Source organism: Oxyura jamaicensis, chromosome 1, assembly GCF_011077185.1.
Source record: "Oxyura jamaicensis isolate SHBP4307 breed ruddy duck chromosome 1, BPBGC_Ojam_1.0, whole genome shotgun sequence".
Classification (NCBI taxonomy): domain Eukaryota; kingdom Metazoa; phylum Chordata; class Aves; order Anseriformes; family Anatidae; genus Oxyura; species Oxyura jamaicensis.
The window spans coordinates 61,369,851-61,382,066 of record NC_048893.1 but is presented as its reverse complement, the minus strand read 5'-3'; the positions used below and the strand labels follow the sequence as shown (position 1 = coordinate 61,382,066).

Below are 12,216 nucleotides of genomic sequence, written 5' to 3'. Positions count from 1 at the left end.
CCCAGCGACACCGCCTTGCTGCCTCTCCTCTCCGGGGTAAAACTTGCAAAGCAGATTTATAGAGTACCAAGGAAAGAGCTAACTTTATACTTAGATATCCGAGGTCAGTATTTTATTGCAGTTTTATTTGTCACAAGAGATAAAGCTGAAGTTAAATCCATCTATCTTTTGCATCAGGCACAGATAACCTATGCTCTTATGGAGATATCGCTCCCTTTAATCCTAGCATAATTTCTGGAAGCAGAGGAGCAGAATATCGTACTTTTTTGTTCTTTAAGATAATTTAAAGATATTTTTCAAAGCCACCTAGGCGAACAGTGTTACTTTTGCATTATTAAAACAAGTTTGAAAGCAGTTCTCTGAGAAAGTTGTGACAAGTAAAAACAGTAAGGTCTTTGATAGGCACTCTCTACCTGAGCCAAACAAGGTTCAAGGGAGTGGCAGTTTGCATGACAAAAGAAAACAAACACACACACACAATAACAATGATCCGCAGCCAGTTCTAGGAACATCACAAATCTTCCATCACTGCATTTCGGGAAGGTGTGTGCGCTAGTGCTGCTCTTGGAAAGTGAGCCCATAGCCTAGAGCTGGCTAACCTTCCTGAGTTGTGAAATGTCAGGTCAGAAATGCCAGATGGCTGTGAGACTTGTTTTATATCTCAAGAGAGCCAAGGGTTGCAGGAATTTAGGATGGACCTCAAGATGCAGATAACAGTGGCTCCTCAGGCATATGGCTTTTTAACGGTGCAGTATGGCAGGACCTGTGGGGTAAATCCAAGTTCATTTAAGCAGTCTTGCCTCTTTTTGTTTTCTCCTGTGTCTGGAGGTATTGTTTATTTAGTCTTCGTGTGCCAGAGTGGCAGCTGACATTGGATACTGTTGCTCCCAGGCAAAATCTCTGCTTGAGCTACTCCTGGGCCACAGACCACTGAAAAGATTTTTTACATCCCCTCACTGCCACACTGAGCTTGATCTGATGGGAATGGGATGCTACTGCTGGAGGTCTGCTAAAGATCTAAACTGGGATGCACTCATCCAGGGGATATTTTGGGATGTTCTGCCCAGCACACGTTGTGGGGTTAGATCGTGCTCTGATACATGAAGCAGATAGAGATAGAGCTGTGTTTGTGTGCTTGTGTGTGTGTTTGTGTGGCTACCCTTGTGTAAGATGGCACCCAGCCTTCGCTGTGATGCTGTAAAAGGATTTGACACAGTGATTGAGACAGCAGGACCAGGGGGACCTGAGACAAAATTTTTAGCAGGCCTGACTAGGAGTGACCTCTGTGGAGTCTTCCCAGCAGTTCCAGGCCTGTTTTACTTGCTGGTGGGCTCCTCTTTGCACAGCAGGTACGGGAGGCCTGGTTGCACAGCTCCAGTGGGAAGAGATGTTTGGCGAGCAAGAGAGGAGGAAGAAGGGTTAGTCCAGGTTTATCAGAGCTGGCTCAAGGCTTGCTAGAAAAGCAGGTGAAACTGAGCAGCAAGGAAGCAAGGGCAATGCTGGTAATGTTGCATTTAAAGATTAACAAAGTAAGGGCACAGCCTGTGTATGCATGGGACCCTTTGGTGCTCCAGCACTGGCTGCCCTGGCAACAGCCTGTGCCTGGGGCCTGCCTTCCTGTCCTCATTTCTTTTTCTTCCAGGTCCCTGAGCTCTTGCTGGTTTATCCTATCATGCCTAGTCTCTCTCTTTTAGCAATGAAGTGTAATAATTTAAAAGTGTGATTTTTTTTTTCTTTCTTTCCAGGCTCAGAGCCACACATAGCCAGTTACTGGAACAAAGGCTGTGCTGTGCATCTGTCAGTTCTTGAGTGATCTGGGCACTGGGGAGACAGCCAGGAAAGATGCAGGAAGGCATAATCAAATGGTCTCATCAGATGCTGCCCTAAAAAGAGGAGCAATGTGATGTGACTTGTTTGCAGGGTTTGGAATGAAAGGAATGAAGCAGGGCTAAATCAGTAAGCTACAATCAATGCTTTGAGTAACACTCTTGTTTTGTTGTCTCAGATGGTGGTTGTTCTTCCATATATTAGCATTTTGGTCCCTGTAATAAAAGAGCATGTTGTATATAGAGGTGGAGATGTGAATACTCTTAAGCTGTTGACACAGGAGCACAACACCAGTATTTATTGGAGTTGCTATTGCATGCAATATCACCTGGAGGCTATGAATTTTATTAGGGTCTTTTTTGCTAGGTTCTGCATATAATGAGAGGTTTTTATCTTCATCTTGTAGTACAAGTAAGCAATATATCCAAATGACTGATGTTTCATCTTTTTATACAGGTCAGGGATAGAGGAATTAAATGCAATTCCTGAAGAAATGTGGTAACACAGAAATTGAAAAACATTTTATTTTATTATAATTTTTTAAATTATTTTTTTGGTTGCTAATTTTGAGATTTATGAGATTTGGTTATTCAAGATATGATAGACCATCATTTTAAAACAACCTTTTTCTCCCAGTATTAGTAGAAAGATTTTTACTGGTCATGTTTCCCATCAAAGCATCTTCTGAGCTAAAACTAAAATTTTGTGGTTTATTATTATTTTTTTTTCTAATATCAGCTGTCAACACCCCTATAAATGGGGGTATAATAACAACAACAAAAAATAATGTTATTTTCATTAAACTATCTTAGTTTCTTCTGATAGTGTAATGAAGTTGTAGAAAACAGAGATGAATGGACTTGGGGGGGACATCTACTAATTTCATGCTGTAAAATAGGATTAATTGTATATAAATATCACAGAGATACCTAATCTTTCAGTATGTTATTTAATGGGTGGCTATTACTGTATGATACTGCTTTTCCACAACCTGCGGATACACACAGGAAAGATCTGTTATACTACATTAATGCATCCAAACCAGTCACCCTTAGAATATGACAGAAAGCACTGAAACATACAGGAGATTAAGTTGGAAGAAAACCAAAGTGCACATGCATATTCATTTTGGGCTGGTTCCTTAACTTATCTTAGCAGCTGTGTGCACAAAGCAGCCACAAAACTGGCCAGCTTGTCTCCTTGGGAAAGGGAAGTCTCAGATAGGCTCTGGTTGCCAGAATATTTATAATAGATTTGTCTATGAATGAGCAGGTCCAGTTGGCCAGCAAGAACTGCAGTTGTGAGCTGCTCTATGAATACAGTAATTTCCCAGTAGGTCTGTAGATCAGTCCTTCCTTCCTTCCTTCCTTCCTTCCTTCCTTCCTTCCTTCCTTCCAATTTCTTTTCTTTGTTCTTTCCTCTGTTTCTTTCTCTCTCTCATCCGTTTCTTTCTCTCTCTCTCATTTTCCTTTCTCTGTCACACTCTTTCCCTGTCTCTCTGTCCTTCTCTCTCATGCTTTTTTACCTCCCCTTTCTCCTGCATCCTTCTTCCCTCTCTTTGTCTCTCTCGTTATGATGATGATGATGATTATTTTTTCTGTAAGGAGTCAGACTTTTAATGGATGCATTTTTTTGTAGTAATTTATCCCATGTGAAGCAGGACAAGAAAAGTACAGTCCAACCTGATCCTGGCTCCAAATAAATGCAACCAGTTCTGTGGTATAAATAGCTGCCTTGTTTCCTCTACTTCTCTGTTCCCATGAATCTCTCTATCTCTCTCTCTCTATTCTCAGAATAGACCAAATATTACAATGAAAATTCACATTTCAGGATTTCCACTGCAGTTTAGGGAGTGACATAAGAACAGGAAAATGCCTGTCCTGGATCAGACCAAAGGTCTAGGTAGCATGCCCTGCTACAAAATGTGCAACAGTAGATGACTAGCACAAGGTGAGCAAAAGTAGAGCAGTACTCCCTTTGTATACATTCGCAGCTTCCAGCAAAGTGCAACTTAGGGATATCTTTAGTCAGAGGCAGTACCTTTGTGTTTAATTGTCTTTAATGATTTCCCCTCCATGAATTTGAATAATGTCTTTTTGCATCTGTGTCATTTCTGGCATCTCTATTGCCCCTTTGTAATGGGTTATACAGCTTAATTATAGGGTATGAGAATATATATTCTCTTTTGTGTTTTTTGAACGTGCTTGATTATAATTTCACCTGATACCATGTATTTTCAGTATTATGAAATAAAAGAGAATAAGCTATTCATCCTCTCCATACTACTGACTTTGCAGTTCTCTATCCTTTTCCTCTGCAATTGGTTTTCCAGCCCTAACCTTTTAATCATTCTTTGCATGGAAATTGCTTCAGACTTTAGATCATCTTTATCAGCCTTCTCTTTTCTAGTTCAGCTTTATCATTTTAGAGATGGAACATCAAAACTGCACACAGTATTTAAGATGCTGAGACATCCTGGATTTGTATAGTGATATATTGATTATATCCCATTTTATTCTCTATTCTGCACCTAACAATTCGTTAATGTTCCATTAGCTTTTTTTTGACTGCTTCTAAGCCGATGTTTTGAAGTTAAACACTTGTGCAAATGGTTCTTTGTCTTGCCTTCATGCCTCATGCAAGCATGTTGAGTATAAACACATTTCAGTTAATATTACAGAGTGACAGCAACCTTGTGACAAAAGACAAAAATACCTCTCAGAAGAAGGTCAAAACCGAGTTCCTCCCTTTGAGTTCTCAGACTAGCTTATCCATGAAACAGTCATGTGCAATGTCTAAAAATACCCTACTGTGACATTTAATACTACACAATAGTAATTAAATTATCCTATTATTATGGTGTTTCCAGTCTCATTTGTCTCTTTGAATCTTATTTTTTCTCTAGTTTATCACGATTGTTAACTCATTATCTTGACCAAAATGGTGGTAAGGTGGTAAGGTCACTGTGCCTTGGGAGTTGCTTTTAAATATTTTGCTTGACACCTCTAAATGATATCTGGGTTTAGCAGCTGGACATCTAACCACTGCTGTAGCTTTGGTTAACTCACAAGGTACATAATGCTGTAGAATATACCTCAGCTTTAACTAGGGAGGTCAAGTGTGCAAACACACACAAAACTACATAATTTTTACTTGTAAAAACAAAACAAAGCAAAAAAAAAAACATAAGTCAAAAGGAACTGAAGCAAAATATTCAAGAGAAACACAAACTTTACCTGTAGAGAGTAAACTGGGAGAAAACCAAATCACGCTGGCCCATCTCAAGTTTTTTCAAACTTCCACCAGTAGTGTCTTAGTGTATATATATAGTTATGTAAAAATTGCTCAATATAAAGCTAGTCTTTATCTTATATTGACTTAAAATATCTTGATATGAAAACTCATTTGATTCTGTTCTAGTAATAGCAGTTGAATCGCTTGCTTACATTGCCTTTGTTCCAAAGATTGCAAAATATTTTACATGTATTCATGAACTAAAACGGAAAACATTAACCAAAACAGAATGTTTGGCAACTAGTTCCCTACTCAGGACCATCTGCAAAATGAAATGAAACGTAGGGGATTTTTCTACAAACATGCTCTAGCTGGGGCTTGATCAATATACCTAAGCACTTTTATATCCTCCCTCCCCTTTGCTGCTTTGTTGCATAACAAATTCATGTTTATTTATCAGTACCACAGCATTTGCCATCTGTTAATCCAGGTGCTGGATCTAAACAGTGCATGTTCTGTAAGCCAGTGGACAGTTCTTTGCTATGTGCTATGTCTCTGAAGTTCAGTATCATTTTAATATCAACAGGAGATTGGAAAGTTGTTGCCTCCTTTGCTGGTTTGTGGAATCTTTTAGAAAAATTATACAAGTGTATGCACTCACATTTTGCTCTCTGTAGTATTCTCTTTAATTTTCAGCTTAATGAAATTGTAACTATAGGAATTTCCTTCTCTCATATGCTTTTAGATAACTCTGAACATGTTGTGCCAGCAACCATTGGAATTTACACCCCTTTGTCAACTTTAGACAATAACTCCAGATGGGATCTGGGAGCTTTGTAAAGCACTTCCTGAAAATCTGAAGAAATCCAGCCAAATGTATCCCTGATGTGAAGCCACTGGTAATAATGGAGATGCAACAAGAATAAACATTGGTTTGGTGCCCACTAAGTCTGTTTCATTTTGTTTTGGCAGAGTGTTTATGAAAATTTTTAAAACAAATCAGTCAGTCTCTCCATAATCTGAATCCAGAGTGGCTATTCTTAGTCAAGCTGTGCTTTTTTTGACATTCACTAAACTTAATTTATCCCTAGAAATGTTGCTGATAACTTATTGTAATGATAATGATGATGATGTTGATGATAACTGTTGCTGCAGTAAGGTCGTATCTCAACAGGCATTTTAAACTGGACTGTTTGTTCAGCTGAAGAGCAAGTGAAGCAGACAAAGATATTTTCTGTCTAGATTTGAGCTGGAAGAAGGGACTGCATGCAGTTAAGCAGTGTCTGCCAGATCCTGGCTGTGCAGTAGCCAGTAATTTATCTGGAGAGGTCACTGGGGGCATCTTCTGTTACTGACATGTCTCCTGACAGCCTCTCTAAAATTCCTGCTGAAAGTTTTCCTTGTGAGACCTGGAATCAGCTGCAGCCAGGAATTGGAATGTCTTCCCCAGCTCGGTTTTTTAACATCGAAAAGACACCAAAGACTCCCAGTTGTTAAATCAATGTTTTGTAATGAATATAAAATAATAAATCGGGGCATGACAATTATTTAAGATAGTTTTTTCTCATTAAAGCAGATGAAATTTATTATATATATATATATATTTCTGGATTAGTTTTCTGTGAGATTGGCAGCTTCTGGCAGGCAGGTAATGTGAAATGGCCCCCTGAATTTTGGCTGTGGGTTTGTTCTCTGCTGCAGGCTGCCCCTCACTTATTTTCCCAGTCCCTGTTGATACTTCATGCTGTTTCTCAGTACACTCTGTCCTATTTGCCCCTGTGCTCCAGATGCTTCCCTCAAGCTCAGCATTTTCTCTTGCTTTTGAGGAAAAAGGCACCTCTTCCTTTCTCCATCTCTTCAAAGAGTTCAGTATAACTCCTGTGCAGTAGACCAGAAGAGATGGACCTTTCTTTTTTTGTGAGCAGCCAAACACAACAAAATGCACACAATCAGAAGCAAATTAAGTAGTTTTGTTAAAAAATATGTGGGCCTACATAGAAGTAAAATACACACATGCAACTGCATAAAAAAAAAAAAAATAATAAAAAAAATTAATGTCTGTGCAGAAGCTGCAGACAGCTGGAAAACATGCATGAGTTACTTTCCATTAGCTTTCCTCTCACTGCTGGGATCCATCCCCAGCAGTTTGCTTATTCCCTTCTGCTCCGAGTCACTTAGTCACTCTTCTCTCCATCACAGGGAAATATTTGAAAAAATGTCTTCACAGTATCTATGCTATGTTCCATAGCTCTGAAACAAGATCTTGGCAGTATTTCAGATGAAGAGTTGCACACAATTTATGTAGATCTAGGGTGCTGCAGCTTTCTAGGATTTTTTTTATTTTTTATTTTTTTTTGGTCATTGTTTGGTTAATTTTGTTTACATTTGTGTTCTTTGCTTCTTGTCCTACCCCATTGTGCAGGCTGCTCTGAGGTTTTGGATCTGTTGTTCAGTGCTATGCCATGTTCTGCTTTGAGGAATGGCTGTATGGTAGTAAGGGGTAATGTGACTCTTCTTTTTTATGCACACACAGAGGTATGCACAGATGTGCACAGCCTAATGCTCTCATTCTTCCACCCAGGGGAGTTCACTGGGGAGGAAGAAACTCTGGATTTCTGGTCTTCTCACAGCTATGAAACAGGACTGCAAATACATTTTCCCATAGACTTTGCGCTTTTAACCCCTTGCTATTTTGCATGATCAAAATATGAAAGAATGAATAATTTATCATTAAACCATTGTTATTAACATATTCCCAGAACTGCAGTGCTACTGTGCTCATTGTTACACATTCTCATAGATTGTTGTTTACACTGTGGGTGGGGAACAAAATTGTCCTGGGTTGCTGCCTGGTGTTCTAACGTACCGATCATTTGGTTAGGGAATTTGGCCACAGAATAATGCTGCTGCACAGTATAACAGTTAAATTTGTGTGGCCACACTTCCTTCCTCTGAAAGCCAAGGTGTGAGGAGGGAGACAAGGTGGGACTATTGTGTCTGGCATCCTTGTACAAGCTGAATTTGGTTATGGCACAGGCTGTCTCCACCTTAGAAACTCTCTGCAGTCCACCAGTTCAGAAATAGCCAGAATAAGTCAGTCCAGCAGACAGGGCAGAGAAAAGCTGTATGACAACTCCTATCTTGCCAGTCAGAAAATGATAAAAAAATAAAAACCTCCAAAAGATCTGCTTCAATTTGCCTGAAGTCACACAACTCTTGCATCCTGAGCTCCGGTCCAGGACTTCAACCCTTCTGCCGGCAATTCGTTCATTTAAATTATGAATTTCCTTGGTTCTTTGAGATATTCTTGTTACATTCAGTCATCAAAAGACTCCTTATCTTGTAGTAATAATGTTGTTCAGCTAGGTAGGAGAATCTTCTGTTTGTATTTTGGGGTCTTACAGAGGAGAAGTGCTTAAGAAATAAATATTATCTTCTATTTTGTAGGGATAACAGTATATATTATTAGAGGCTTCAATAGGAAATAAATGGGATTAACAAAAAGAAAAAGAAATATGCATCAAACACTGAATATTTTGCATAAGCACCACTACAATTGTTAAACAGAAAGCCTTGCGTGTGGCCTTTCTCCAAAACTGGTTTATAATTGCTGGAGTTATTTCTTGGTGATTACTGAATGTAGCAGAAAAGTGTGATGGCGCTTGTCAGCCACTTTTTCTACACAGTGATATTCTTTTTAGAAATGATACAACCTTGTAGCCTACTGAGAAGTAAATTAAAAACACTGAGATTTATTCCCTGAATTACTGATTGAATTACTGGTTAAAGTTACAGTTGCTCAAAATAATGTTTATTTTCCTCTTATGAAAAAAAAAAAAAAATGGAAAGGACTAAGAATGTGGCTAGGGACTTTTTTATTTATTTTATTTTTTATTTTTTATTTTTATTTTTGATTAAATAATAAGAAATTGTGCTTATATAACACCTGACTTCAAAATCACATAGAAACACTACAGTTGAGTTATGCGAGTCTGATGATACTTTTTAGTTCATTATGTTTTTGTATATGCAGATTAGAGACCTTATTCTCCTTCACTACTTGAGTCATACGTAACTCCACTCAGGTAGATGGAGCTGCAGTGCTGTTGTACTGTTGTCAGAAGAAACAGCAGCAAAATGTGAGTGGAGACTGAACACCTGGTGAAATTTCTGCTGTAGAGATGCCAGCAAAAACAATCGTCGGACATGATAGACATGGCAGAAACTGAAGACTTGACTTGTGGTTGGCACTGATTATTCTTTTTACTGAAAGCAGCTGTCATGCTCTTGATGAGACAGAAAAGGATGAGATTGAGATGTGCACAGCTGAAGATTAAAAGTTATCACCAAAAGATAGGTCAGTAGAATATAATTACTTTGACGTGAGGAGTATGTTTCATTACATCAGAAGTCCAGCTGAAGTAAATGCAGGGCATGTTACAGGGGTTCCAAATAAATGTAAGGCCCACAGTAAGTGCAAGGGCTAATTTTCAAATTGCTGGATGGAATCCACATGGAAATAGCTGATAGGAACAAAGAAAGCTTTTATATATTTAGGAATATCTTAGGGGATGCTCATTGAGAACAAATGGTAAGAGCTATCAAGGTAGTCCTGAGGAAGGAAAAAGAAAAATATAGCATCATTGGCACTATCAGTGATGTCTGGTGTTCAAGGAATTTTGCAATTGTGTTCTGTAAAGGGACAGTTATGATCTGATGTCCTCTTTTTAGGTGAGAAGCATGAGCACGGTGGATCTGCTTCTAGCATATGGAAGGGGAAAGATATTTTCTGTTCTCATCAAGGGGAAAGAATCTAGTAAAGAAAGAGGGAGAAAGAATAATAAAAAGAGATAGGAAGAGGGTATAAGCTTTCATTCACACTGAAACTGCAGCCTTCACATACTGTGTAATAATAGCATGAACAAAATGGGCATGAAATATTTGAACTTTGGGTTAATTCAATCTGCTTGAAACTTTAATGAACTTTGAAATGTGTCTCTGTATTGTTAATATCTCTTAAAAAAAAAGAAAAAAGATTGGAAATATGGACAAGTTATATGTTACAATAGGCATAGTGATGGGACTATAAACACACTAAACTGTTGTAATGAACACAAATCTGAAAATGTAGAGTAAGTTTTTGAAATGTGTTGATATATTACAAAATGCCTCATTAAAATTCTGAATACTTTATTTTCAGATTTCAATTTCTGTACTTTTTAATGAGTCAAATAATAAAGAAAAATGACGAGTTCTAGTTGGTCACACAGGCTTGTAAAACTTTTAAAAAGTTGTTTTATTTGAGAAAGAACAAAGGGTAGTTTGAATTTATCACGCTCTATACTGAAAAGGAGATTCCTAAAGTAAAAATGAATTTTACTATTTCATATCTACCATATTATATACTTCAGAAACAGGAGATTAAATCTTCTGTCCTGATGAGACCAAGATGATACAGATAAAATTTCCATAAGGAATCACAGGTTTACCTCTGGATACACACTATGGGATTGAGGCACATAGATTGTAGTACCATATCAATACGACATGGAACTAAAAAAAGGTAATTATATTCAGAGATATTATAAACCATCCAAGAGTTTACAGATGTAGGAAGGGATTTTTACATAAGCACAATGGCTCAGGAGAAACAAGGATAAAATATGATGGCTATTAAGTAATGACTAGGCAGCATGACCTAGAGGCCACTGAAGGTGGAAAGATTGCTGCATGATTAATTTTGAGCAACAATGCTCTTTCCTTTCCTTTCCTTTCCTTTCCTTTCCTTTCCTTTCCTTTCCTTTCCTTTCCTTTCCTTTCCTTTCCTTTCCTTTCCGCACCTTTCCTTTCCTTTCCTTTCCTTTCCTTTCCTTTCCTTTCCTTTCCTTTCCTTCCCTTCCCTTCCCTTCCCTTCCCTTCCCTTCCCTTCCCTTCCCTTCCCTTCCCTTCCCTTCCCTTCCCTTCCCTTCCCTTCCCTTCCCTTTCCATCATTGAATTAATTGAAATAGGATTGATAACTCATAGCTTAAAGGAACACATTTCTTGCATGTCAAACAAAATGATAGATAGGAAGACATGAGCTTTAAGTTTGACCAGCAGGAGAGCTTTTAGCTTTAAATTTAGCTTCTATGAGATGCATCTGTGGTAACGTAATCATGAATGGTTTAAAAAACCTGTCACAAAGGTAGATGGCTTCTGTAGAGAAAGATGAAAGGGTCACTTTGGCCATTCATTTATCAGAGATGCTTCAGTTCACAGAAATAACCTATACTGTGGCAGAGGCTAGCTAAATTGAGCTAAGTCATTGGTATCCTTGAAGATTATAGCATCTTGCTCAAAATATCGATTTGTAATATGGAAAACCACAATACAAATAATTGTATAAATCCTTAAGAAGGCTTCTACCAGGTGCAAGCACTAAATAGTAAAGAAGATGCAAGGATATGTAGAAATTAGCAACACTGACATTACCAAGTAACTGCTTGTGTTACAGTGTTGGAGCCAAACTAAAGTGATAGTAAAGTAGAGACTGTAGGGTCAGCCTTTATTCTTTTTTAAAAAACCAGTTTAGGTTAGGAACCACTGTAGTCAAAATGAAACCATAGTCCATGAAATCAGAGGAACTGCTATATTATTGTCAAGCACATTTGAGGAGAAGCAAGCTAAGTCATTGCACGGAGACTTCAAATCCATGCTAATTGTGTTGTACTCGCAGTTCTTCCTCCTGCAATTTGACTTTCTGCTCTGTTGCTCTCCGTTCTTTCTGTGTCACCACACAATGCATGTATGATTCCCCCGCTCTTTTTGGTCTTGATGAAACATGGGATTCCTTCTCTGAGAGTGGTTGTCTGGCTTGTTTTTATCAGATTCTGTTCCTCTCCAGTCTGTACAAAGTCTACTACAGCATTTCACCAAATTTCCCCCAAAAGCAATAAACAAAAGTAAGTTCTTACAGGCTGTTGAGCATTTAATTCTCTGCTTTGTGTGTACAATATGGGTCACAACAATTTCACACAGTGTGCGTGTGACTCTTCCATCTCTGCAGGTCTGTATTAAACCACGAGTCTGGGATGCAGTGATTTTCAAGGTTTTATTTTGTATGAGTAGACTGATAGGGATTAGAAGCTCCAAAGGGAGCAGAAGAGTGACTGAGAG

At 38.4% G+C, this 12,216-nt stretch overlaps 1 long non-coding RNA gene across 1 annotated transcript; it reads left to right on the top strand.

Moving 5' to 3' along the window:
* LOC118177309 lies at positions 1-6,009 on the top strand. Its single transcript, XR_004755760.1, has 2 exons — positions 1-103; positions 5,807-6,009. It is a non-coding gene; the product is annotated as an uncharacterized LOC118177309 (long non-coding RNA).
* Positions 6,010-12,216: the final 6,207 nt, after the last annotated feature.